This window comes from Hyperoodon ampullatus (assembly GCF_949752795.1).
Source record: "Hyperoodon ampullatus genome assembly, chromosome: 19".
NCBI lineage: Eukaryota > Metazoa > Chordata > Mammalia > Artiodactyla > Ziphiidae > Hyperoodon > Hyperoodon ampullatus.
Window position 1 is genome coordinate 27,779,641 of NC_136932.1, and position 25,924 is coordinate 27,805,564.

At 40.5% G+C, this 25,924-nt stretch overlaps 1 protein-coding gene and 1 long non-coding RNA gene across 2 annotated transcripts in view; one reads left to right on the top strand and one right to left on the bottom strand.

Moving 5' to 3' along the window:
• Window positions 1-25,924, top strand: part of LOC307067905 (RAD52 motif-containing protein 1-like) — a gene marked incomplete at both ends in the record, with an annotated part of 261,539 nt that overhangs the window by 104,712 nt on the left and 130,903 nt on the right. The gene's annotated exons all lie outside the window — the stretch shown is intronic.
• Window positions 10,781-15,151, bottom strand: LOC307068483. The gene is made up of 2 exons (XR_013811451.1): window positions 15,065-15,151; window positions 10,781-11,190 (listed from the first exon to the last, which is right to left on the bottom strand). It is a non-coding gene; the product is annotated as an uncharacterized lncRNA (long non-coding RNA).

Genomic DNA, 25,924 nt, shown 5'->3' on the forward strand with positions numbered 1-25,924 from the left:
AATCTACTCAGCAGGAACCAATTTAATAACAGCTAATTGTAATTATTACCTTCATATTTCATTTTGAAACAAGTGAAAAACATGAGGGTATGACATGTATTTTTTAAAATGATAAATACATATCTCTTGAGATCTATTTCAAGTTATTAGCCTAAAATATTTGACTTTCTTGAAGCTCTGTTTTATTTCTTAGTTGATTGTTCAGAGTAAACGCACATTTATACTTTTGGTATTATTATTGTTTTTTATTATTATTACTATACTGGTTTTGATCATTACATAGGATAATTCCCTTTGATTTGGACGCTCTGTATTTTGTTAAATTTTTTTCCTGCCAAGCAAAAAAATGCAAGAGCCTGATTTCAGTAATTTTTAAAACAAATGATATCAAAACAAAAATGTCTTAAGTGGAGTTTTGTCTTTAAAAAATTGTCTTTGATACCCTGGATACCTTTTCCTGCCATTCCCATCAGAGGAAAGAAAAGCTGGGAGGGGGAGAGGGAAAGTATGGCTTCTAATACATGTTCCTTAGGTACTGATTAGAGTTTATTTTTTAAAGAATAAAAAGTCCCCACAAACCAGTATGTAAGACTTGTCTGCTTGTGAAACATTGGCCACTTAAATATTAAATTATCGGCAACTCTACGAAGGGGTCCCCTATTTAGGAGGGGACCCCTAAAAACTTCCAGCACAATGGGAAGTCTAAGGTACGATAATCAGAACTGCTGTTGTAGTTCTCTTTCCAGCTAATCTTTATATATTTGTTTTGATGTTCCTGGTACTTTAAGTTATTGATGCAAGTGGACAGTTGTAAGGAACACAAAATTAGGACATGTTTGACGTGATACCTTCTCTCAAAACTTTATTTTAGACCCCGTAAACCAAAAGTGCCACAAGAATTGATCTTCCCATTATGAGATGAACCGACTTTACACACTCTTCTAAGGAGGAAGAATAATCTTGATTCTTATAAAGCAATACATCTAATATCATTTTACTAACAAGGTCATAGAGCTTAAGGAAAACTATAGCTTAAGGCATTCTTTGACTGCACGGTTTCATAAATTCTATCGTGGTGGAGATGGGGCCAGAATAAGATACAGTGTAGTAGCAGCAGGTATAAGAGAGTTACTTGCCATACTGTGACATCTCACTGAAAGTTAAAATTATAAATGTAGGCAATTATATATTTTGGTGGGGAGTGAGCTGAACAAAAGGCTTAGTAATTATCTGAATTTAGTCTAAAAATATCAAGAAAAAAGATTTTTTCCAGGCGTACCTGTTTGCTTTCATAATAGTTGTCTAATGCTCATAATAGTTGTCTAATGCCTTCTCTGTAGCTTTTACTTTGAAAGGCAATCCCTGCCCGTTATCCAGTTGCTTGTTCCTTGATTCTGTGCTGTAAGAGTTTGGGAAGTAGGTTAGCTTCTTGTGTACACAGCTAATACAGTAGTCTTCAAAAAGCAGATCAGCGTGAAGAGCATGACTTTCCTTAGCTGTGACACAATTATTACGTTTTAGCTTTGATGAGTAAAACAGTGGATTCTCATCTAGCTTGAAATTATTCTGTGATAATTAAATGCCGAGTCTGAATTTTAAATTTCTTAAATTTTTGATTTAAGTGTGCAGTGACCCCTTCAATCAAAAGTAAGTCTTGACAGAAGGTGACTGATTAAACAGTTACTTTTTTTTTCCCCTTGTGAAATTCTTCCAGGTAGATTGACTCAGGATTTTGATATTTAGAGTGCAGAATGGAATAATTTCAGTGATTGATGAGTTCTAATAACATCATAAATTTCAGTGGGAATAGCTAAGCATAGTTCAAGTGTCTCTTAGCTGCTTATTTATCATAACATTTTTCACGTCAGAGATGCAGCTTTATGTATGTGATGTCATATCTTTGACTCACAAGTTGGGGTTAAAACCTGAAGGGAATCTTTGGCAAGCAAAATTCAAAACTAGCTGTGCACTTTATAGTTTCATAGAATGTTTGTGATCTTGGGTGGAGTTAGCAGCATTGAGATCAAACAGAAATGTACTCAATCAACCAAGATGTATTGGTAGGACACAGTATTTCACACCTTTTCAAAGTGTCTCATTACACTATTTGGGGTAATGACTCTTAATTTTGGACTCTACCAGGAAAGGGGAAGCTTTATTAGAAGTGAATGTGTAAGGATCTGAGCCCTCTTATCCCTATGCTTTTCTTATAAAACACTAAGGATATAATTATATTTAAAATATTTGTCCACCAACTAGAAAATAAGAAGCTTGCTTTTGGGAAGGGTTTTTCAAAACCAAGTTTAGCTGGACTAAAAATAGGGTTTTTTTTTGTTTTTTGTCATTGCTGTTTTTGGTATTCCATTAGTGAGCATGCAGAAAGGCCTGTAGGATCCAGAAGTTTATGGCTGTTGCATCTGGAAACAGTATCTACTGCAGAAGCTCAAATGAACTTAGTGGGAGAGGTCTGAGTTTTAATGTGCCTCAGTTCAGATTTTCCTGTAGTATCTGAGATATAATTACATTCTGTGATTGCTTCAGTGAGTTATCTTTAAATAGTTTTTTTTTTTTAAAAAACTTTAACTTATCTGCCCTCTTACCATCTTGCTTTGAAGAAAGGGACATTTTTATAATTCAATGAGAGAGTACCAAATTCCATAAAGCTATCAAAAACAAAACGTTCCCTGCCCCCAAACCACAGCTCTTTTTTGGAAAGGGAAAAATAATAAGTCACATAATCCTTGTGTGTATGGATTTGAAGGTAGGTGATATTGTGAGGGGACCCCTAAAAAGTCCCAGCACAGTGGGAAGTCTAAGGTACAATAATCAGAACTGCTGTCATAGTTCTCTTTCCAGCTAATCTTTATATATTTGTTTTGATGTTCCTGGTACTTTAAGTTATTGATGCAAGTGCATTTTTTCCTATTGATTGTTTCATCATATCCTGCCACAGCTACATAGATTTGATTAACAGCCCTTTCTGTTCATGGTTCTTCATTGGTAGATAAGCACTTCTTTTTTTTTTTTTTTTTTTTTTTTTTTGCGGTACGTGGGCCTCCCACTGTTGTGGCCTCTCCCATTGCGGAGCACAGACTCCGGACGCGTAGGCCCAGCAGCCATGGCTCACGGCCCCAGCCGCTCCGTGGCATGTGGGATCTTCCCGGACCGGGGCACGAACCCGCGTCCCCTGCATCGGCAGGCGGACTCTCAACCACTGCGCCACCAGGGAAGCCCGATAAGCACATTTTTAGTGTATCAGTATGTTCCTAAGGAATTCACCTAGGCCAGCAGAGAGGTTCTTTCGTATATTTGGGGAAACAAACAAACAAAAAATGACACGGCAAGTTTATAGTTAGAAGCCATATTTTAGCATCTGTCTCTCTTCTTTGGTAACATGTCAAAAATGCAGGTGAGGGCTTCCCTGGTGGTGCAGTGGTTGTGAGTCTGCCTGCCGATGCAGGGGACACGGGTTCGTGCCCCTGTCCGGGAAGATCCCACATGTCCCGGAGCGGCTGGGCCCGTGAGCCATGGCCGCTGAGCCTGCACATCTGGAGGCCCGCGTACCGCCAAAAAAAAAAAAAAAAAAAAATTGCAGGTGATTTGAATTTCCTTGCACATAGAAGAATGAAGAAGTTTGGAATTTTTATGCATGATCAGGACCTGTGTTTGGGAAAATAAATGTAAACTCATCACAGTGGAAAATGTGTTGTTTGGAGTCTGGGGGTGAAAACAAAGCTGATGGTTTTGGAGAGATTGCCAGAGCCAGATGGCCTAGTACTTTCCCAGTCTGGCGGTCCAACTGCTCCCTCCTGGATAATATACAGCCATTTGTTTGGGGATATTTACACTAGAGCTGTTTCCATGTGAATGTTTGAACAACATTAAAAACGAACATATTAGTAGTGGTGAATTTATCGAATTTGTATGACTACACAGATAATCTGTTCTTGTGTCTTATATTGCTGAGAGGAATGAAGGAGTGTCTGGATGTTGGGGAATTGTTTATATAGTTGTTGAGCAAGAATGATTTGGTCTTAGTTATTAAACTATGTAAGCATTTGGAAACTAATTGAAGTAATGGCAGCACATACCTGGAAGCTCAGTTGTGAAAATTAAATGAATTCATACATGGAAAATGCTTAGAACAGTGACTAGCATACATTAAGTGCTTAATAAATTAGCTGCTTTTATTATTACTATTATTACCCCATTGAGTTGACAAAGCCAGTTGTATCTACTAATATAGATGTAAATGTAGTTATCATATGAGTGAAATATCTTTTATTACTGCTAGAAAGAAATATTGTATGATATTGTTAGAATGATTCAGTTTTTATCTTGGTGTTTGAATAATATGAGAGATTTTATTTGAGACACAAAAGATGCATTCTGAAGCTAACTGCTTTTGGTACACATTCTCTTGTTATTCAGGGCTGTGATGTAACTGAACAGCATACTGAATATGATATTCCTATGCAACTTTCCTAATTCAGTTCTGCAAACAGGCCTGCTTAGCTGCTGAGCTTAAATTACATCTTTGTAATTTGTTCACTAGTAGCCAAGCTGCTAATTGAAGCAAAATAATTTTTTATTTCGCTATTAATTTTGGATTGCTGTTTCACACAGTTGTTTATGAAACGTCAAATTTGTAGTGTTTTCTTTGGCACAGGTTAATTTTTCACTAAGGCTCCCTCACCTATTGGAAATTTCTCGAACTGCATTAGCTAACACTTTTTTTTTTTTTTAATGACAAGCAGTGGAACTTGGTGGTTGAAAGTAATGATTAATATTACAGCATGTTGATAATGTAGGTGTTCATATTTTTTTATTAGTTTTGATTCTTGGTGACTTGCTGCCAAAGTCGTGTTGACAGTCTGTATTTAGAGGACACTTTACTTCTGGTTGAAGGAGATACTTTGTACATTCATGAATGTATTCTTTAAGGTGACAAATTAGGTTTGGCGTTTTATACTGTATTTGGAAAAAAGAGTGATGTATTTTCAAGGTTACTGTTTTGATTTAAATGGAAAATTAGGAGTTTTTGTTAGTTATAGGTTACATATCTACCAGTCTTCCTTCCTCCTTTCCTTCCTTCTTCCCTCCCTTTCTTCCTTTCTTTCCTTTCATTCTTTCTGTCTTTCTAAATTAATGATGACAAGTCTCCGATTGTTGGTTTGTAAACCAAGGAAGACTCCTAATGAAAACACTTTGTTCCTAAAAACCTTTCAGGTTTTAATGAACCAAAGTCAAAAGTATTCTCTTTGTCCACTTTATTTTTGCATGGAGCACAAAGAGTTAAAATTATTTGAAAAGTAAACAAAGAAAACTGTGCTCAATTCTCTGTATTTCTTTCGGCGTGCCATTGAAGTGTGATCCCTGTGTAAGTTCACCATGTATTTTTTGTTTTACTATGTGGTCTTTATCCATAGTAAGTTTCAATTAACTTTTAAGACCCAGTGATATTTTCGAAAGGTGGAGATGAACCACATTTCACAAGATGCCTTCTAAAACACTGGCAACAGAGGCAGATTTTTTCTATTGATTGATTTCTTTTCAAAGATTGATTTCTTTTCAAAGATGGTATAGGTTAGTGTGTAATTGGGCATTTGAAACTGATGGCATTTCATCCTCTCACAGCAAACCTTCTGGCACTATTGTGTAAGAATGTGAAAGTTTAACAATTCCTATTTTTTCCTTCATTTTTGTTAATTATAAAAAATTATTCTTGAAAAACCCCTCAATCAGAAAGTCAACAGAGTATTAAAAATAATTGTGACATTTTCATTATGCTCATTAGAGGAGAACATTGAGGCTAGTATATCAGAATAAATCTGCTCCAAATATGTCAAGTTTTGACAACTTGTTTATCAATTTCACTGTTTTTAAAGTTGAGATGAAGTTCGTGCTGTGTATTTTTTTACTTTTTTTCCTGTACAAGCATTCCTGCCACCTTAAGGGATTTATTTGCATTGGCAGGATTAATGTAAATGTCGTTTTCTATTTGATATTGTATTTTGTTGTTGTTGTTGTCGTTTCTTAGGTTAAAACCTCAACTTGCTTCACCATCAATTCATTTATTTAAATAATACATTTGATATGCTTCCTCTCCCCCTCCTGCCCATCTCTGTAACAGGCCTCCCATCCTTACTCCTTCCTGATGAACACGCTGATTTCTTTAAACCACTGTTGTTTTTGTCACTCTCACGGCAGACTTACCTTCCTCCCAGTGAGCAGAAGTATGACTTACTATGGAGGATGAAGATAAGCCTTCTTCTTGGTGTTCCATTGTCTAGGTCCTAAACCAGCTGTCTGTTAAAATCGTTTCACTTAAAGTAGTCAATGCTGTTTATATGCTTCTGTGATCTCCCTACTGATCCGGCCTCAACGAACTTCATTCACACCCCACAGAGGCATATATTAAATTGGGAAAACAAGCAGAAACTTCTCCCTAAGCTGGTGTTAGAGGACCCCTTTCCTTTTAGGCTCGGAGTCTGCATTTGCTGAACTGTGAACCAGTCTCGACGTGTGTACTAAATGTACACGGTAGAGATTTGATGTGTGTGAAAGCTGGAGGGAGAACTTGTTGACATTTTTAAAAAGTCTGTTTTATTGTTGACACTCTACATTGGAGACATTCATCAAAATAGATTTATCCTGTTGTCCCATGTTGGATCTCATCAGAATGTCGATTTCTTGGACCATACTTTTATATGATACTGTGGTATGTGTGTGTGGTGTGTGTGTGTGTGTGTCTGTGTGTTTTAACAAGCTTTTTCTGTAACAAAAACTCCTTAGGCGAGGTTGGAGGTGGAGCTGCCTTGGACGGAGTTTCACTGTATAGCTAACTCTATTACACTGAGGTTCTAGATTATTACTCTGTTTCCAGGATTTTAGTTCTACTCCTTAGGAGAGAGGAAAGACTCTCTGTTTCACTTGTTTTTATCTCAGAAGTCACAGAAGCAGCAAGCACTTCTTTGTGTTTATGTGCTGAAAAGTATTGTTCTGCTGAGGCCCCAAGAAAAGGAACAGAAGAAACTTCATGCTTCCTTCCGTCCCCAGAGTTTAACTATTTCTGAGCAAATCCAAACTCATGCTTTCATTTTTCTATGCTTGATGTACAGAAAGATTCTCCATTTTGACTCTGCTGCCAGAAGCGAAGTGGCAGGTTGACATTTGGTAGAGATGTATTACGGAGGCCCTGGGCCTTCAACGAATGATGTTCAGTCACCAAAGACAAAAACATGGAATACCTGGGAGACCATGGATCATCTACTCTTTGGGGGGATCGTCAACATATTTTCACTACAGCATATGTTTTTTTTTCTTGGGGGGGGGGATACGCGGGCCTCTCACTGTTGTGGCCTCTCCGTTGCGGAGCACAGGCTCCAGTTGAGCAGGCTCCGCAGCCATGACTCACGGGCCTAGCCGCTCCACGGCATGTGGGATCTTCCTGGACCGGGGCACGAACCCGTGTCCCCTGCATTGTCAGGCGGACTCTCAACCAATGAGCCACCAGGGAAGCCCCCTGCAGCATGTCTTTAATTGAGTATCATCACGGGCCCACTGATTTCAGTGGAACCAGCAGCCTCAGCAAAAAATAATATTGGTATTATCTAGAAAGACTCAAAATGAGAAGGTCTGATGTAATTGATACTCTTTTCTCCTCCCAAAACCATTTTTTTTTTAAACAGGAAGGAAAACCCCATTAATACCTGTGAATTTCATTTACCAAGTTACTTGTATTAGTTTAGCATGACAGAAAACTAAAGTTGAACCAGAGGTTTTCAGGGGTATTAAGAGAACATACAAAACATGTAGTGATAATAGGATTTTGCAGAAATGCATGACAGAATTTTTTAGCACCATGTATGAGATCTAATCAGTTATTTACAGTGTTTCTTTGATTTTTTAAAGCAGTGATTGCAGTAAATAAAGCAGGCAGATGTAAGTTTTGGTTTTTAAAACATTTTCAATTTACTTAATGCATTTTCTTGAGTAAAGCAACTTCTTGGGTATTTAAAAGGTCTTTTAAGATTGCAGGAATGCATCATCAGTGCATGCTAAAACTAATGGGTGAAAATTTAAGTCATAATACGATGTGAACATAATCTAGATGATTTCCCCAGAAGATAGTTATGAATTACTTCAAGTAGTAACTTTACAGTACACAAAGCTGGCTGTGCTCTCTGATGGGTGGCAGGTACCCCCTTAACCAAATGGTCAGAGTTTACTGGCATTAGTGGAACGAGTTGACAGTGTGATGTCATACAGGGAGAAGAACTCAGCATCATGTCTGTGGTATTCTGGCCCTGAATTACATAACTTTAGTCTAAGCCTGAGGAAACATTAGACAAATCCAAAATGAGGATGTTCTACAAAATGGCCTGTATTCTTCAAAAATGTCAATATCATGAAATACAAAGACTCAGGAATATTCCTTTTTTAAGGAGATATGACAACTGAATGCTGTGATTGGTATTGGTTTTGTTGTTGTTTGCTATAAAGGACACTATTGGGTATTTGGTGAATCTCAGGTGTTGATTATTGTATTGTATCAATGTTAATTTTCTGATTCAGATAATTGCGCTATGGTTATGTAAGAGAATTCCTTGTTTGAAGGAAATACAATCTGAAGTATTTAGGGCATGTCTGCAGTTAACTAATAAATGGCTCAGGAAAAGAAAATAGAGAAAGAAAGAAGAATAAAGCAAATTTACTAAAATGTAAACACTTGAGGCATCTGGGTAAAGAGTATCTTGGAATTCTTTATATATCCTTACAACTTTTCTATACATCTAAAATTATGGCAAAATGAAACATTAAAAAATATAGGGTTATAACAGGCTAACCATAAAAAATGCTTTTGATGGGCCAGTGGTAGAGAAATATTTTCTCCTTATACAGGTACTTTTTCTCATTTTTTAATTTGTTGCAATTTTTGTTTTGTAATGGAGTTAGGTAACAAAGCAAGAGCCTGCTCTGAGGGTCTGCACACATAGTGTCATAAGCTGTCCTCCATCATTTACAGTTCTAAAAGTCTCAGGTTCATAAACAAGCACATTCCGGACAACTATAAGTTAGTTCCTGCAGTTTTTGTGTGTCCTAAAAAAAGGATAGTCTCTGGTTAATTTAAGTAGTTTCGTCACCAAGAAACTGAGAGTTATCTGAATGTGTGAAAGTAATTTTATTAACAATTTGAAGCTGTGTTATATTAGTATTATGCAGTGCTACATTGTTTAGTTAAAATGTATCCCCATGCAGAGCACTGCTCTACCCATAGCTGTGAGCTTTTCTCTGGCCCAGGTATTAACATGTAGATCTTCCAGTAAGCAGAGGTCTCAAGGAAACTTCCAGTGACCTTATGTAACATGTTTGTACACATATTACTAAAAACATCTTGGCTGGTGAAGTGGTTTGGGACTCCAAAGTTTGAGAGTCAGATGTAATTCTTCTTAGTTGAGGGAGATAACTATGGCTTAACTCCCCGCCCAACCCTGCCCTTCCCCCAGCATATGCGGGCCAGTACTACTGTTTGCGTGGTTATACACCCCAGAGAGCACATGTTTTCAACCTGTGGGCAGGAAGGATTTCCCCATTGATGAAGCATCGCAAGACAGTGAGTGGACTCATAACCATACCCTCAATTGTTTTCTGCTACTTACCTCTAGAATATTACATGTTGGAGTTGGAAGTAGTAAAATGAGGCAACAAATACGAATCATTTAAAAATAAAATCCATGTGCTTTTCTATATTTTAAGTCACTAGTATCTCAGTCTGCTAAGCCTTCTGGGTTTTTCCTTCCCCATTGGTTAGATTTATTTTTATTCTGAATTGAAGAGAGAATTGTGGTTGTCTTGACGACAGAAGCCCATCTCATACAAGGATCCAAAGGTGTGTGTTATAATAAGGTGGTTGATGGGACAGAGAGGCACATATCCCCTTCCGCTCAATTTGGGTTGATCCTTAACAACTGTCTTAAAACAATCAGCCCAGTGAGGCCTTTGGCTCTGAAAGCTAGTTGGCCTTGCAGCAGTGGTGAATGGTCAAGAACTCGATTGTGGTAGTTAGTCCTCTGCTACTTGGTTCCATTCTTAGCTCATATCGTGCCTTTGTTTACAGGCCATAGTATATTGAAGGCCAAGACAAGAACCCAGAAATGTGCCGAGCCTTGCTCACACACGAAATCATGTGCAGGTAAGAAATACCTTGTTCTTTCCCTTTAATTAGCAAAGAGAAGATGAATTTATATCTCAAATCTAGGTGAATTCAGATCTATTTTTTGGGTATATGTTTATCTTCTGTTAGACAATATAAAAACTGCTAGATGTGAGTATTTGGTAGTAAAGTGTCAGGCATCACAGTGGTTCTCGATTATTTATTAGATTTCATCCTAAAAGATGTATGTTTCCATTTTGATATCACATTGTTAATGGGTGCCAAGCAGTGCTGTCCCCTTTTTCCTTTCAATCAAGTAAAATACAATATAACCCTTTTAGTGTTAATATATGTGCTCAACTGCATTGCTAGTAAAATAAGAGTTCTATTGATGTCAGCAGAAACCTCTGTTTGGATAAGACATGAAAGTTATAGTTCCCCTTCATAATTCTTCCACTTAAAAATGTGACCATCCATACATAGGCATCATTCCTCCCCACACGAACCCTGAAGCTGATCTCTTAATCTTAGTTACCTTTTATATAACTATGACAATGTAGCTAACATTGCTTAAATGTAGTGAGCTTTTGGAAGGATGGCAAAGATGAGTCACTGAAAAGTATAAACATTCATGTTTTCCACAAATGAGTATCTTTATTTTTGTCTGAAGCTACATTTGAAACCAGGTAAGCAGACCACATTCACTTCCATGGCCTCAGCCAACCCTCCACATGGAAGAGAGTAAACCAGAGAACAGCCTTTTAACTTGTAGTTTAGGATTCTAATTCTTCGTAAAATAGCACTGGCACCTTGCTTCTGATATATTCTGAGTAATTGGATAAAGCATGACGATGACGCTCTGCATCAGGGAAGGGCTACTAATGGCTTTGTCAACCACGCAGGCTCTCCTGGCACAGAGCGTTCTCAGCTCCTGGCTGTTACTGACCAAACCATTTAGGACTTTCAGCTGCCGCTTCGGCATGGGTGGGTTTATTTGCTGCCCACGGACCTGTGGGGAAAGCAATCTGAAAACTCTACAGGTGGAAATAAAATAGAAAAGAGATTAATGTGTTTCCTTAGTGAAGTCCCAAATAGTAACTTCTTCTGTAATAAGAAAAAAAAATACTTAAAGATATACTATGCCTTTCACACACAAGCCTACACTCTATTAATGCAGTTTATATTTTTCTTGTTCTTAAAATTCATTGGTCCAAAGTACTTTTGGGTAACCCTATTGCATGAGCTGTCTAAAGGGCTTACTGCCATGGGATTGTTATTATTGTCTCTCTTTGAGACAAAACCCCTTTGGCTTGATGGCACAGAACTCTTTCCATGGAATTCTGGGAGAGGTTCTGCATTTTTGGTAAACTGGAATCTATTATACCAATCATCATTATTTCATTTTGCTAATACTTGGTGATGAAACTCTTAAAAAGTATGGCCCCGTGAAGGATTTTTTTTTTTTTTTTTTTTTTGTTGCAGTATGTGGGCCTCTCACTGTTGTGGCCTCTCCCGTTGTGGAGCACAGGCTCCGGACACGCAGGCTCAGCGGCCATGGCTCACGGGCCCAGCCGCTCCGTGGCACGTGGGATCTTCCCGGACCGGGGCACGAACCCGTGTCCCCTGCATCGGCAGGCGGACTCTCAACCACTGCGCCACCAGGGAAGCCCCAAAAGAAACAATTATTGCTGTTACATGAAACATTTAAAAATAACTAGAATTATGACCGATAACATTTTACCAGGACATACTAGATTTTTAGGAATTCCATGTAATTTAACATACTAATCAAACATTTTTCTCTGAGATGGTTCAGGGGCCTTCTAAAGCATCTCAAAGTTAGCTGGAGATCAAAGGAACTGTTAGAATTGGCCAAACACTTATTCACTTAACCAAAGCAAGGAGATTTCAAACAAAAATACAGATCACAGACACAGGGAAAGGAACTCACAAGCTGTTATCAAAAGCAGTGTTCCAAGAAAACTTTGGAGGGAGAAACCAAAGCCAGTCTTGCCCTAACCCACTTCCAACAAAATCCATTTACCCAACTAAATTTAATCCAATTTTAGAAAATCCTGATCATGCACAACTTGTTTTCTCAGTGTTTCCTTTTCACAAATTTTCATCACCTTCTGTATCCATCTTATTTTGCCCCTTATTTTCTTCCGCATCCAGAAACAAACAGCTCTAGTATAAAGTGACTTTCTTTTCTCTTTGTACTATCAGCCTGGTACCCAGCTGCTCACTTTGTTTATTACGTAGCTTCATAAATGCTTGAACATATGGAACTTCTTTTGTCTTTCTCTTCCAGTTACAAAATAACTCTAGCTGAAGGGTAGTACAGTCATTTAGGCTACCATTCAAAGACCACTTTCCTCATTTTCAAGAATGTATCCATATTTTGGCCGAACAAAATTACAATAGAATTTCATTCTTTTCCTAGTCTTAGGGTTACAACTACAGGTTGACCAGTCTGCCAGGATTTTTCCCATTGGCTATCAGATGGAATTGAAGAAGAAGCACTTCCTATGTTTGAACCATAGAACACTCATACGCGGACTAAGAACAAAACAAAATCCTCACCACTAAGGGAAGCCTAAAACCAAAGGAACCAAAAGTCAAACAGAAACCAAAAAGCAAACAGCACAAGACTCAAGTCAGCTTCCAAGTCTCAACTTAGCCTGTGACCTCTGTCCAAGTGGTGCACCTTCCAAATGAAATTTCCTGGAATGAAAAGTCACCCAAATGGGAACTAAAGTTCCCCCAAATGTACAGGGCTAAAAGGACCTTAGAGTGCATGCTAGGGGAGTTACCACATGCTGGCTGAGGTACCACAACATCCCAAATGCTACTTTTCTGGTTTCCCAAAATAATCCCTTGGAGTAGGACATTCGGGGCAGTCCAGGAAGGAGGAAGAGAGGAACATCCTCAAGGCAAAGATGGCCTTGGCAGTTGCTAGGGTGGTCCCTCTTCTGCCATCTTCTCCTGCCCCAGAGTTCCAACTGCTGGGATGGCAGATGGGGTATGACTGGGGCTTGGCCTCTCCAGGCAAGGGTCCCAGGCAGTTTGGCCTCTGAAGGAATTCTCCAACCCTACACTCTCTCAAAAGAGGCTGGCATGGAGAAAATCATAGAGTGTCCAATCAAGTCACGGGATCCACAGGGGCCATCCCCAAGTCAGCCCCATATTGGGTACTAAATTTGATGCCGAAAGCTCGACCTCTGTGCACCAGTGGCAAATCAAATCTCAGAGACAGAGGTTTGGAAGAAGTAGAAAAGAATAGCTTTACTGCTTTGCCAGCCAAAGGGGGACACACAAAACTCATGCCCTCAAAAACTGTGTGTCCCAATGCAGGAGGATCTGGTGAGGAGTTTTACAGCAATGGTTTAAGGACACAGTTGCTCCTAAGGATTAGTGTGTGTACAGGGCCTTAACTCCCTTTAATCTGGCCTCAGATGGTCTCTTGATGAGCTTCTCTGGAATGAAGAATGCTAAAATCTTCTATTTTGTGGGGGTTTCAGTTTGGTAAAGAGCCCAAAGATACTCTTACGGACATCCCTTTAAGGCCCTGAGGCTGTCCTTAACAAAGGCCCTCAACTTATCTTTAACTGAGGCCCTGACACTCTCCTGAACTAAGGACTGAGGCTGTCTCTAACTAAGGCCCTGAGTCTGTCTTTAATTAATGGCCTCACTCTTTCCCTAACTAAGGCCCTGACACAGTCCCTGACACGGCCCCTAATAACATGAGCTGTCCCTCATTAATGCCCTGATGCGGCCCATAACTGATGTACTGAAGATGGCACTAAGGTCCTGACCATGGCACTAAGGTCCTGACCATGGCACTAATGACCCAAAATGTCTCTTACCAAGACCCTCAAGTTACCTCTAACTGAGGCCCTAAAGATGTCCATAACTAAGTCCCTGACACTATCTCTAAGACCCTCAAGTTATCTTTAACTGAGGCCATGACAATATCCCTATCAAAGGACTTGATGCTGTCTCTAACTAAGGCCCTGAGTCTATCTATACCTAATGGCCTCACTCTTTCCCTAACTACGCCCTGATGCCGTTCCTAACCAAGGCCGTGACATTCTTCTTAACTAAGGACTTGCCGCTGTCCCTACCTAAAACCCTGACACTGTCTGTAACTAATGACCTGACTCCTTCCCTAACTAACACCCTAGTTTTGGCCCTAACTAACGCCCTGACACTGATTCTAATTATGGCCATGATGCTGGCTCTAAGGCCCAGAATATATCCCTAAGTAACAGCCTGAATTTTGTCTAACTAAGGCTCTCACGTTATCTCTAACTTAGGCCCTGATGCTGTCCCTTATAGTCTAAGCTGTCACTAAATAATGCCCTGATCCTGTCGATAACTAAGGCCCTGAATATGTCCCTAAGTACATCTCTGATGATGTCCCTAACAGCCTGAACTGTCTCTTCAAGTTATCTCTGAGGCTCTGACACTGGCCCTTACTAAGGCCTCACCGTGGGGTTGTCCCAGGCTGCTGGGCAGTTTTCTCTTGTCCGCATCTGTAGCCAGCTGCCTGCCATTGGCCATTCTAAGATTCTGCGATGCAGTGGTCCCACGTAGGATGTGCCTGTGTAGGCTCACCGGCGGGAGGAGAGTCATGGCCACTCTGCCCTCCAGGGGACTGCGGCTCAGGAATCTGTCAGCCAGTGTCTGGACACAGGGTTCTGTGTCCTTGTTTGTTGTAAATCCCTTGGAGTTACCTCTAACATTTTTTAAATGGATCTCCCCCTCAGCATATTTATGATTTAAATTATTTACCACATTAAAATTCAGGAATGACACTGTTAGAATGAGCAGCAAGACACCAGATGTCCCACCCCCCCAATGATCTATTACTTGGAGGATTTAAAATTCTAATGAGAAAACACTCACTCTCCTCACCCTCTTGGGTGTCAGCACAAGGCGGGAATCAGCTGCATTCTTTATTTATCCCTCTGATTTTCCAGAACCTTTCCTTCAAAGAGAAATCTCTGGGCTCTGCGGGAACTGTGAGTGGTGACCATGAGGTAAATCTGAGACTGAAAAGCAAGAGGAAGAGAGATAGAGGAGGAGATGAGAATCGGTGATGGAGAGAAGCAGGGGCATCCACGTTCAATCGCAGGCTGAGAGTCTGGGTTCATCTCCAACGAAGCTAAGGACCACCAGGGTCTGGCCCCACTGGCCTTGTCACCTGGTGTGGGGACTGGGGACAGACAAACCCCCATGGCCACTCTCAGAGAAATAAAGAAGTTGGGAGGGCACCCCTGAGAGCCCGATTGAAAATGGTCATGCTGTGAAATAATAAGATGCCCTTTTCAGAAAAGTGAAGACTGTCCTCTTGGGTCTCAAAGACTTGCAAATACTCTGTGTCCTTCTGGAGGCATGTTGAAGCCTTCAGCCTTTGAGGGCAGTAATGGGAGTGCAGCTGGGCTCAAAACCATCCAGCACTCACTCCTTGAGGGTGCTGAGGATAACCAGTGTCCACACCCTGGGTGCTGTGGGGCCTGAAATCCCCTTATCACCTAGGACAGGAGGGGCCACACAGACACTCCACTGGACCACCACGGGGCTTGGCTGGTGGGCTACAGTCCTTTATCAGATACATGGTTTGCAAACATCTTGTGCCATTTTGGATGGTGGATTATCTTATTCCTTGCTCCTTTTATACACAACTGTTTTTCATTTTGAGGGAGTCCAATTCATCTATTTTGTCTTTTGTTGCTTGTGCTTTTGGTAGCAAATCTAAGAAATCACGACCAAATCGAAGGTCATGAAGATTTACTCTCATGTTTTCTTCTATGAGTTTTTAAATTTTGGTTCTTACATCTAGGCCGTTGGTCCATTTTGTGTTGATTTTGTATACGGGGTGGGGGGAGGTAAGGGTCCAACTTTATTCTTCTGCATGTGGGTATCCAGTTGTTCCAGCACCTGTGCTGTTTGGGAGGAAATACCTGCAAATGATGTGACCAAAAAGGCCGTAATTTCTAAAGTATACAAACAGCTGATACAACTCAAAAACTAAAAAAATTAAAAAGTGGGCAGGAAGTCTAAATATACATTTTTCCAAAGAAGACATACAGATGGCCAATAGGCACATGAAAAGATGCTCCACATCGCTAATTATGAGAGAATGGAAATCAAAACTACAGTGAGTTATCACCTCATAGTGGTCAGAATGGCCATCATTAAAATGTCTACAAATAGGGCTTCCCTGGTGGCGCAGTGGTTGAGAGTCCGCCTGCCGATGCAGGGGACGCGGGTTCGTGCTCTGGTCCGGGAGGATCCCACATGCCGCGGAGCGGCTGGGCCCGTGAGCCATGGCTGCTGAGCCTGCGCGTCTGGAGCCTGTGCTCTGCAACGGGAGAGGCCACAACAGTGAGAGGTCCGCGTACTGCAAAAAAAAAAAAAAAAAAAAAAAAAAGAATGTCTACAAATAAATGCTGAAGGGGGTGTGGAGAAAAGGAAACCCTCCTACACTGTTGGTGGGGATGTAAATTGATACAGCCACTATGGAAAACAGTATGGAGGTTCCTCAAAAAACTAAAAATAGAATTACCATATGAACCAGCAATCCCACTCCTGGGCATATATCCTGACAAAACTATAATTCAAAGAGATACGTGCACCCTAGCGTTCACAGCAGCACTATTCACAATAGCCAAGACATGGAAGCAAGCTGAGTGTCCCTCAAAAGATGAATGGCTATAGAAGATGTGGTACATATATACAATGGAATATTACTCAGCCATAACACAGAATGAAGTAATGCCATTTGCAGCTATATGGATGGACCTAGAGATTATCACACTAAATGAAGTAAGTCATAGAACGACAAATACCATATGCTATCACTTATATGTGGAATCTAAAATGAGACCCAAATGAACCTATATACAAACAAAAACAGACTCACAGATTTAGAAAACAGACTTGTGGTTGCCAAGGGGAAGACAGGGGGTAGGGATGGATTGGGAGTTTGGGATTAGTAGAAGCAAACTATTATATATAGGTTGGATAAACAACAAGGTCTTACTGTACAGCACAGGGAACTATATTCAATACCCTGTAATAAACCATAATGCAAAAGAATATGAAAAACAGTATGTATATATGTATGTGTGTGTGTGTATATATATATCTGAATCACTTTGTTGTACAGCAGAAATTAACACAACTTTGTAAGTCAACTATACTATAATAAAATAATTTTTTTTTAAATTAGGTTGAGATTATACCATCAATTAATTTGAAGGCACTTTTATAAAGTAGGCCTTATTTCTTTTGTCCTTTCATCCTGGGACAAATGTATAAGAGATAGAAACTAACCTGGATTACTCCAGGCTGAACTCATATCACACAGAACTTTAATTGTTGAACAAACCATTAATACCAGTTACACCATGGGACGTCCTGATCCAATATCAAGTTTGTAAACCTTGTATCAAGCCTGCAGAATCCACTAAATTTGGAAATTCAAACTGAAATGAAGCCAACTATCCCATGACTTCTCTAAAACTAGTTCTACAACAATCAATTGGAAACCATATGCAATCAAATGAATGTAGACAGAAACAACTATACCCTTCCTTTTTTTTACATTTTAGATGAAGACGGTATTTAAGGTGATGTCTTGGGCCATTCCAAGGTGTTACTCAATTTCCTGGGTATCTCCCATGCAAACAGGATGTACACGTGTTAGTTAACGTGTTTGTGCAACTACATGAAGGTAGTTAATACCACAAAACTGGATACGTAAAATGAATTAAATGCTAAAGTCATGTTTTGTATTTGTAATGACAATGAAAAAAAAAGTGTAGTGCTGACATTTGTTACAAAAACGAACGTTAAAAACATCCTTAGTGAAAAAAGCCATACAGAAAAGGCCACCCAGGGCTTCCCTGGTGGCACAGTGGTTGAGAGTCCGCCTGCCGATGCAGGGGACACGGGTTCGTGCCCCAGTCCAGGAGGATCCCACATGCCACAGAGCAGTTGGGCCCGTGAGCCATGGCCACTGAGCCTGCACGTCCAGAGCCTGTGCTCCGCAATGGGAGAGGCCACAACAGTGAGAGGCCCGCGTACTGCAAGGGGGGGAAAAAAAACAAAACAAAAGGCCACCCAGATCCCCTACTCATCTTGTCTGCTTCAAATCCATCAAGGTTGTCCAAATGAGGGGAAAACTCAGTAATGGTTCCAGAAAAAGAAAACTGGATCGGGATGGAAAAAGACATTTTCATACAGTTGGGAGAGCAGATGAAAGTTGAAGTGGGCCTGTGTATTAAATTATAATGTGGACATCATGATTTCCTCATTTAGGGATTATGTGTTGGTTCCTTGGGTAAAACACACTGAGCATTTTGTGTGAAGTGGCAAATGTGAGTACTTTTTGCCATTACTGAAACTTTTCTGTACATTTTTAGTTGCTGGAAAGTAAATTACTTTTCTAAACAACCATGTCAGTACCATGCCAGAAAATCAGATAAGACAGCCATCAAACTTAGTTATAGAGGCCAAGACTTACCCAGACCAAGTTCAACCAAAGTTGTGATACTTATTTCCCTTGTAGGAGTCCGCATGGTATTAACAGGCACCATGGGAAGAGTATATTAGTAGCTACCATGTCTTGGGTCCCGTGGATGACCTGGGGTGCAGTAGAAACGGTGAGATTTTAGTATTACAATTTTTCACATTACTTCAAAAAATATGTTAAAAAATAAATTCAGTAAAGTTGCAAAATATGGAATCAATATACACAAATCAGCTTTATTTCTGCACACTAATAATGAACCACCAGCAAGAAAAATCGAGAAAACAATCCCATTTACAATTCCATCAAAAAGAACAAACTATTTAGGAATAAATTTAACCAAGGACACAAAAGACCTGTACTCAGAAAACTATAAAGCACTGATAAAGAAATTGAAGACACAATAGAAAACAATATTCCATGCTCATGCATCAGAAAAATTACTATTATTAAAAATGTTTATTCTACCCAAAGCCATCAACAAACAGTGCCAGGAAAACTAGACACCAGACCCCAAAGAACGACACTGGTCACCATCTACACTGCACATAAAACTAACTAAAGTGCACAATATTCCACATTAAACCCTTTCTCTCCTGAGTCCCCTGAAGATGCACCCCACCCAGCCAGCAGTCAGCTGCACAGGAAGATTCTCCACACTTGCTCATTTTTTCCTCTTGTGGAGTCTCCTCACCAGTGGTTCCTGAGAAAACCCAGCTCCTGTTAGTGTGGACAATGCCTCATGGTCCAGAAACCTAAGCCCTGGCAGGAGACAAAGCTCCTGTCTGCTTGTCACAGAGCAAAGTCTGTGGGCAGGGTGCACCTGTGCCCCCAGGGTCAGACAGGTGGGTTCGGCGCCCCCTGTGGGACGTCAGAGAAGTGCCGGGAGCGCCGCACTCACAAACCCAGAGGCCTCATCCGGAAGGCAGCTCTGCTGTACATACTAAGTTTGGAAATCCAAACTGAAATGGAGCCAAGTATCTCACTGTATCTTCTCAAAACATGGTTAAGGAACAATTAATCAGAAACCATATGTAATGAAATGAATGTAGACACAAACTTCACAACTTAAACCAAAATTCACTCAAAATTGCCCACAGAGAAATTTAAATTACCAAACTATAAAAATCCTAGGAAACAAAAAGAAAATCTACATGACCTTGGATCTGGTGACCTTATTCAGAAAACCGAAAGACAAACCACAAACTGCAAGAAACTATTTCCAAAGCACATATCTGATAAAGGATCTGTACTCAAATTATGCCAACAACACCATTAAAATTTGGGAAAGATTGAAACACACACCTGGCCCAAGAAGATAAACAGGCAGTAAATAAGCATACAAGAATATACTCAAAATGCTGGTGGAATGCATGTACAACCAACTTCGGAAGACAGTTTGGCAGTTTTTTCCAAATCTAAACAGTCTCACCCTAGGATCCAAGAAGTGTACCTCTTGTATTTAGACAATTGCTTTGAAAAACTGTGTTCAAACCAAAACTAGCATCAAGTAATGCACAGCAGCTCTATTCATAATGGCTAAGAACTTAAAGATATCAGGATGTCCTTCTGTAGACGAATTCATAAGCAAATTAGGGCACATACATGTCAAGGGGAGCAGAATACACCACCCCAAAATATGCCCATTTGACAAAAGGATTATTTTGGACTGATTAATTTAAGAAACAGACCCAGGAGAATCTTTCAAAATCAAGCAGAAAATGCCCTTTTATGAGGTAAATTTACAATTATTAAGGATATCTCCATTTGTAAGGGTATGTCCCTCTCTGGACCAGGAATTGAATGATGACTAAATATCAAGAAAACCTTGTTGGGACTTCCCTGCTGGTCCAGTGGTTAAGACTCCATGCTCCCAATGCAGGGGGCCAGGGTTCAACCCCTGGTCAGGGAACTAGATCCCGCATGCTGCAAATAAGAGCCCACATGCCGCAACTAAAGATTCCACAGGCCTCAACTAAGACCCAGCACAGCTAAATAAATAAATGTTAAAAAAAAAAAAGCTTGTCAATGAAAGAGGCCTGGATATAAATCTGTGTAACAACCATACCCTTGTTTACTGTGCTTTGCCTAATAACCTCCCTTAAATGGCTTCCTCCATTCCCTAACATCTATTTTTGTTCTCAGCAGAAGCATTTAAGGTAATGGCTTGGGCCATTTCAGGGAGTGACTCAGTTTTCCTGGGTATCTTTCAAGTATACAGGAGGTATGGATGGTATATATTAAACTTCTGATTGTTTTCTCCAGTTCGTCTCCTTTTCATTATAAGGGAGATCTCAATGAAGAACACAGAAGAGTAGAGGGAAAATTATTTTTTCTCTCATATACATGCAATGCAATAGTATTCAGCGATATAAAGGAATGGACCATCAACCCAGGCAAAAAAAAAAAAAAAAAAAAAATAGATGCATCTAACACTTACATTGCTAAGTGAAAGAATCCAGTCTTAAGTGCTACACACTGTATGACCTCATTTATATGACATTCTAGAAAAGGCAACACTGACATGGCAAACAGTTTATGGAATATGTGGTTGAAACAGTCCGTATAATACTTTAGTGGTGAATAGCTGTCACTATGTATTTGTCTACACCCACAGATTTTTACAACCCAACAAGTAAATTACAATCTATTCAAATTTAGCTACTTAGGATATGGGAGTGTCAAAGACTGGCATACAGAATGTAACAAAGAATCTAACTGATTTACAAATGTATGAAAAAACTCACTGTTGGTGGTGGGACAAAATGGGCTGACCTAAGTTAACTTTGGAAATGAGCGGACTCTGTAGGCCAAAGGCAAAATATACCGTACATACACAGTGGACTCTAAGTTCTTTCCCATGAGGGGTAGCAGCTAACAGTACTGAAACTACTATATCAGTAATCGAATGGAACAAGCAGTGAATTTAATAAACGACAAATGGTGGAAGCCAGGTTTCTGACCACTGGAGTGGGAAGTCACAGACAAAGAGAGAAGGTTACAATATCCATGTCATAACAGATCAGGTTGGAGATATCAGTATAAACTATCTTTAGCCTAACAGAGATACACCTAATTATAAAGATTTCCATGTGGAACTATGTGTATATGCATAGGCTGGGATACATGCACATATTTCCATGCACTGTCAGCTGAGCAGATTTAGCTCCCACATGTAAGTTTTTAATACCAGTCTCTAATAAAAGGAACAAGGGCTCTCAGAAGAAAGGGCTGATGCTAGGACTGAGACAGTAAATATATGAAGCAGGATAATCTTAAAATATCAGAAAGTAAAGAAGTACCAAAAATTTAAAAAAAACCACAAAAGAAAAATTATGTAAAATGAAAACAGGAGCAAATGGAAAAAAGCTCTCAACAGCCAAAGCAAGAATGAACTAAGCAGTCTAATAATGTAGTGCTGGATTATAAACAAAAGTTAAAAGTTAAAGTTTCATGTGTCCAAACTGGTAAAAATAAATTACATAGTTTTTGATGAATGGTGTTAAATAGAAATCTCCTACGCAGAAAGTTTCTAAACAATTCATATAGACACTCAGCTGTCCATCAAGGATGTGAAGCTAACCCCTCTCTCCTCAAGTGTGGGTTCTGCATTATGAATTCCTCCTACATAAGACACACAGGATGGACATGGAAAAAAATTAACCTCACTGTGGGAAAACTTGACAAACACTACTTCAGCTAGGTGACCAAAATTAAGAATATAAGTGAGAAGTTCCCTTAAGATCCTGTCCTCTTGATATATAGTGAAGAGGAAGCACTTCACCTCTGTGATCTGCTTTTTCAAAGCCAAGTCTAACCACGACAAAACCACCAAGCAAATCCCAGTGCCCGGCAGTCTATAAAATCCCTGACAAGTCCTCCTCCACACTGTCAAGGTCATGGAAACAAGGAGAGTCTGAGCAACTGTCAAAGCCCAGAAGAGACTAAACAGACATGATGACCCCACGTCCTCTGAGATCCTGGAACAAGGAAAGGTATAACAAAGGGAACGTGAATAGGGACTTCAGTTAATAATAAAGTATCAATATTTCTTCATTATTTGTGATGATTCTGTAGAAAAATCAGACAGGAAAAATTAAAAGTTAAATAAGAGAAAACTACTGCAACAGGAAATCTAGAGGAAACGGGTGATTTCTTTGTAGAAACACGTTACCAAAATGAACCCTAAATTAAGGAAAACACAAAAAGAGCAATTAATCACTGAGGAACCTCTTCCCCATACTGGTTATCCTATCACTGTTCCAGGGTTTCCCTCTCCCAGGACAGGGAAGGAGCAGGGACAGAGCTGTTTGGCAGTTCCCCTAGTATATGACCTCACCCAGTGTCTTCATCTCCCCCCAGCCACGCCTACCCAGTGTGAACACCTGAGGGTGGATCAGGGAGTATTGATTCGGATGTGTCAACTAAGACTTTTTTTTATTCCCAGCGACTGGACACACTTACTGAAGTAAAATAAATTAGTATTTATTGTAAGGGTAGAAATACATTAATACTTGCAAGTGGCAAGTTGAAGAATGGGTTTGGACCTGGCAGGTCCAGTGGCTCACACTCTCTCCGTGTGATCTTGCTTCTCTCCAAACCTCTGTCCTGCTCAGTGCCTTTGGGGGACCCCATTCACAGGCACAGGCTCTCTCACTGCCCTTGGCCCAACAGCTATGCTAGGCTGACAACCACTCACCATCCATTTTCCGAGAAAGGGTTTCTCCTTTTCCTGGATTCCAAGAAAGTCATGGTTTTAAATGCCTTTGGTCTGGCTTGGGTTACAGTCTCATACTTCCCCCATCACCAGAAGATGGAAAATGGGACTGGCTAGATGTGGGCTGTAAACCCATCTTCGAGCTGGGTGGAACATGGGGTCATCCTTCTGGAACTGTTTGGACTGGAAGCAGGTGAGATGCAATTCCCAAAGGAAAACTGAGGCACTTGGGCATGGGAACAGATGCTGGCTGGGAGAAAGCAACAGATTCTAGGTCAAGGACAGCTCACTGTACAGCATAGAATCTGACACAAAAGGAAGAAAGGGGTTCGCTTAGGGTCAGGGGCTGCAGCTACTTATCTAGTGCTTTTACTGTCCTCCCAAGACTGCAAGAAGTTCTTTCACTTGCTGAAAAGTCAGGATTATTGGTGGTGGTAAACTCAAGTCTCCTGCCTTGGGCACCAGGTCCTCACATCTCAGAGGTTGGCCCAGAACAGCCCATGTGCCCTCAGAAGACACACAGACCTCATTCCTGCCCCTGAGAGGTGGGAGCCCTGGAGCTATGCCATCTCCCTGGCCATATTAATCACCCATCCCTGAAAAACAATACTGCTCCTTTTCCAGTTTCTTCTGTCTCCTTTACTAAGGGAAGAAACCAAATGCTAGGGTGGTAAGGGAACTCTTGTGCAATGAAGTAACAGGAGGTTCAAGAATTATTCCATGCCATGGAACCCATAATTGGCAGGCTTTCCAGAGGTCACATGGATGCATATGGCTCTCCAAGACAATGCAGTCTCAGTGTGAATCTCCCATTGGGAGGTCCAGTTGCTCCCATATCTTTGATTCTTAATGAATATGAAGGTCAAAAGTTTCTAACGACTGAAAGGGCAAAGGATTGCAGGGCCATGGTCTGCTGTATGGTTGTTGTGTCAGGGACACACTCCAATGTTTAGAGGATTATTACCTCTCTTGGCAAGCTACAAGGCTGTGAGGGGGAGGCCTTTTTCTCAACCACAGGGATGTTGGTAGTTGAAACTTCTCAAAGGAATGTCTACACTGCCCAGGTAGCTGTTCAATTGCCCGGCAGCATGGTCAGCTCAGTAACTATACATGAGGGCCTGACAATGCCCAGGCTGGACTGAGCTAGAGGACCACAGATGCCTGCCTGGATAGTGAGAGGTCAAGGGCTGTCCTACCTGAGACTTGATCATCTATTCATGCCCACTCAGATTGCACAAAGGATGCCTCCAGTTCCAGGAAGGCCCCACCAGCCCTTAAGAAGGCAGCATCTGGGAGCTGGCAGGTCACTGCACCCAGTCCTGTATAAATCCACACATGTCCACTGAGTGCCCTCCTGTCTGGGCTGTGCTGGAACCTGGGGCTGCCCAGGCAGAGTAGGGCCAGCATCACCCTTCCCAGGTGGGAGGGCAGAAGGAAACCATGCATGACTTCTGACACCCTCCCTAATCCTTGACAGAGGTTGAGGTGGATAAGAAACAGTCCGAGACAAGAACAGACATTTCATTCTTCTCTCAGAGCCCAGGACTGGGGAAAGGGAGGCCAGAAAAACAGTTATTGACCTCAGCTCCCTGACTCCTCTTTGACCCTGGGCAAGTCCTATCCATTCTGGAGGCTTCAGAGAGAAGAATAGGGGAGGGCAGTGAGGGCCAATTATGCTTAAACCTAACTCTAACCTTAACCCTATGAACCCTAACCTCTAACCGTAACCCCCTAACAACCCTAGCCCCAGACCCCTAGACCCTCGCCCCTGACTCCCAAACTCTAATCCCTGACCATGACCTTTAACCACAACCCTCTACAATGACTCTCCAACAATGACCCATAACCCTAAACCGTGACCCCTGAACCCTCACACTGACTCAACCCCAGGCCTAAAGCCTGGTCTAGTGGGTACCGAGAAAGGACTCTATGAACTCTCAAATAAACCAAGGAATTAAATCTTCCTGACCACGAATTTAGCAATGGTTTCTTAGATTTGACAGTAAAGCATAAGAAATGAAAGAAAAAAGTAAATTGGATTTCCTCAAAATTACAAACCTTTGTGCATCAAAAGAGGCTATCCAGAAAGTAAAAAGACAGCCCACAGAATGGAAAGAAATATTATATTGGCACATTATATATCTGATAAGACTCTTTATCTAGAATAGACCCAGGACTTTTACAACTCATCAACAAAAAAGACAAACAATACAATTTTTGAAAGGGACAAATGACTTGCATGGACTGTTCTCCAGGCAAGACATACAAATGGTCAACAAGGACATGAAAAGATGTCAAACATCAGTAGTCATGATGAAAATGCAAATAAAAGCCACAATGTGATGCCCCTTCACACACACTAGAATAAATAAAAATAACAATAAAAATAATAAAAATAACAATAAAAATAAATTTTAAAATAAATAAATAAAAGTAACAAATGTTGGCAACAATGTAGAGACATTGGAACCCTTAAAAGTCACTTGTGGAGATGTACAATGGTGCAGTCTAG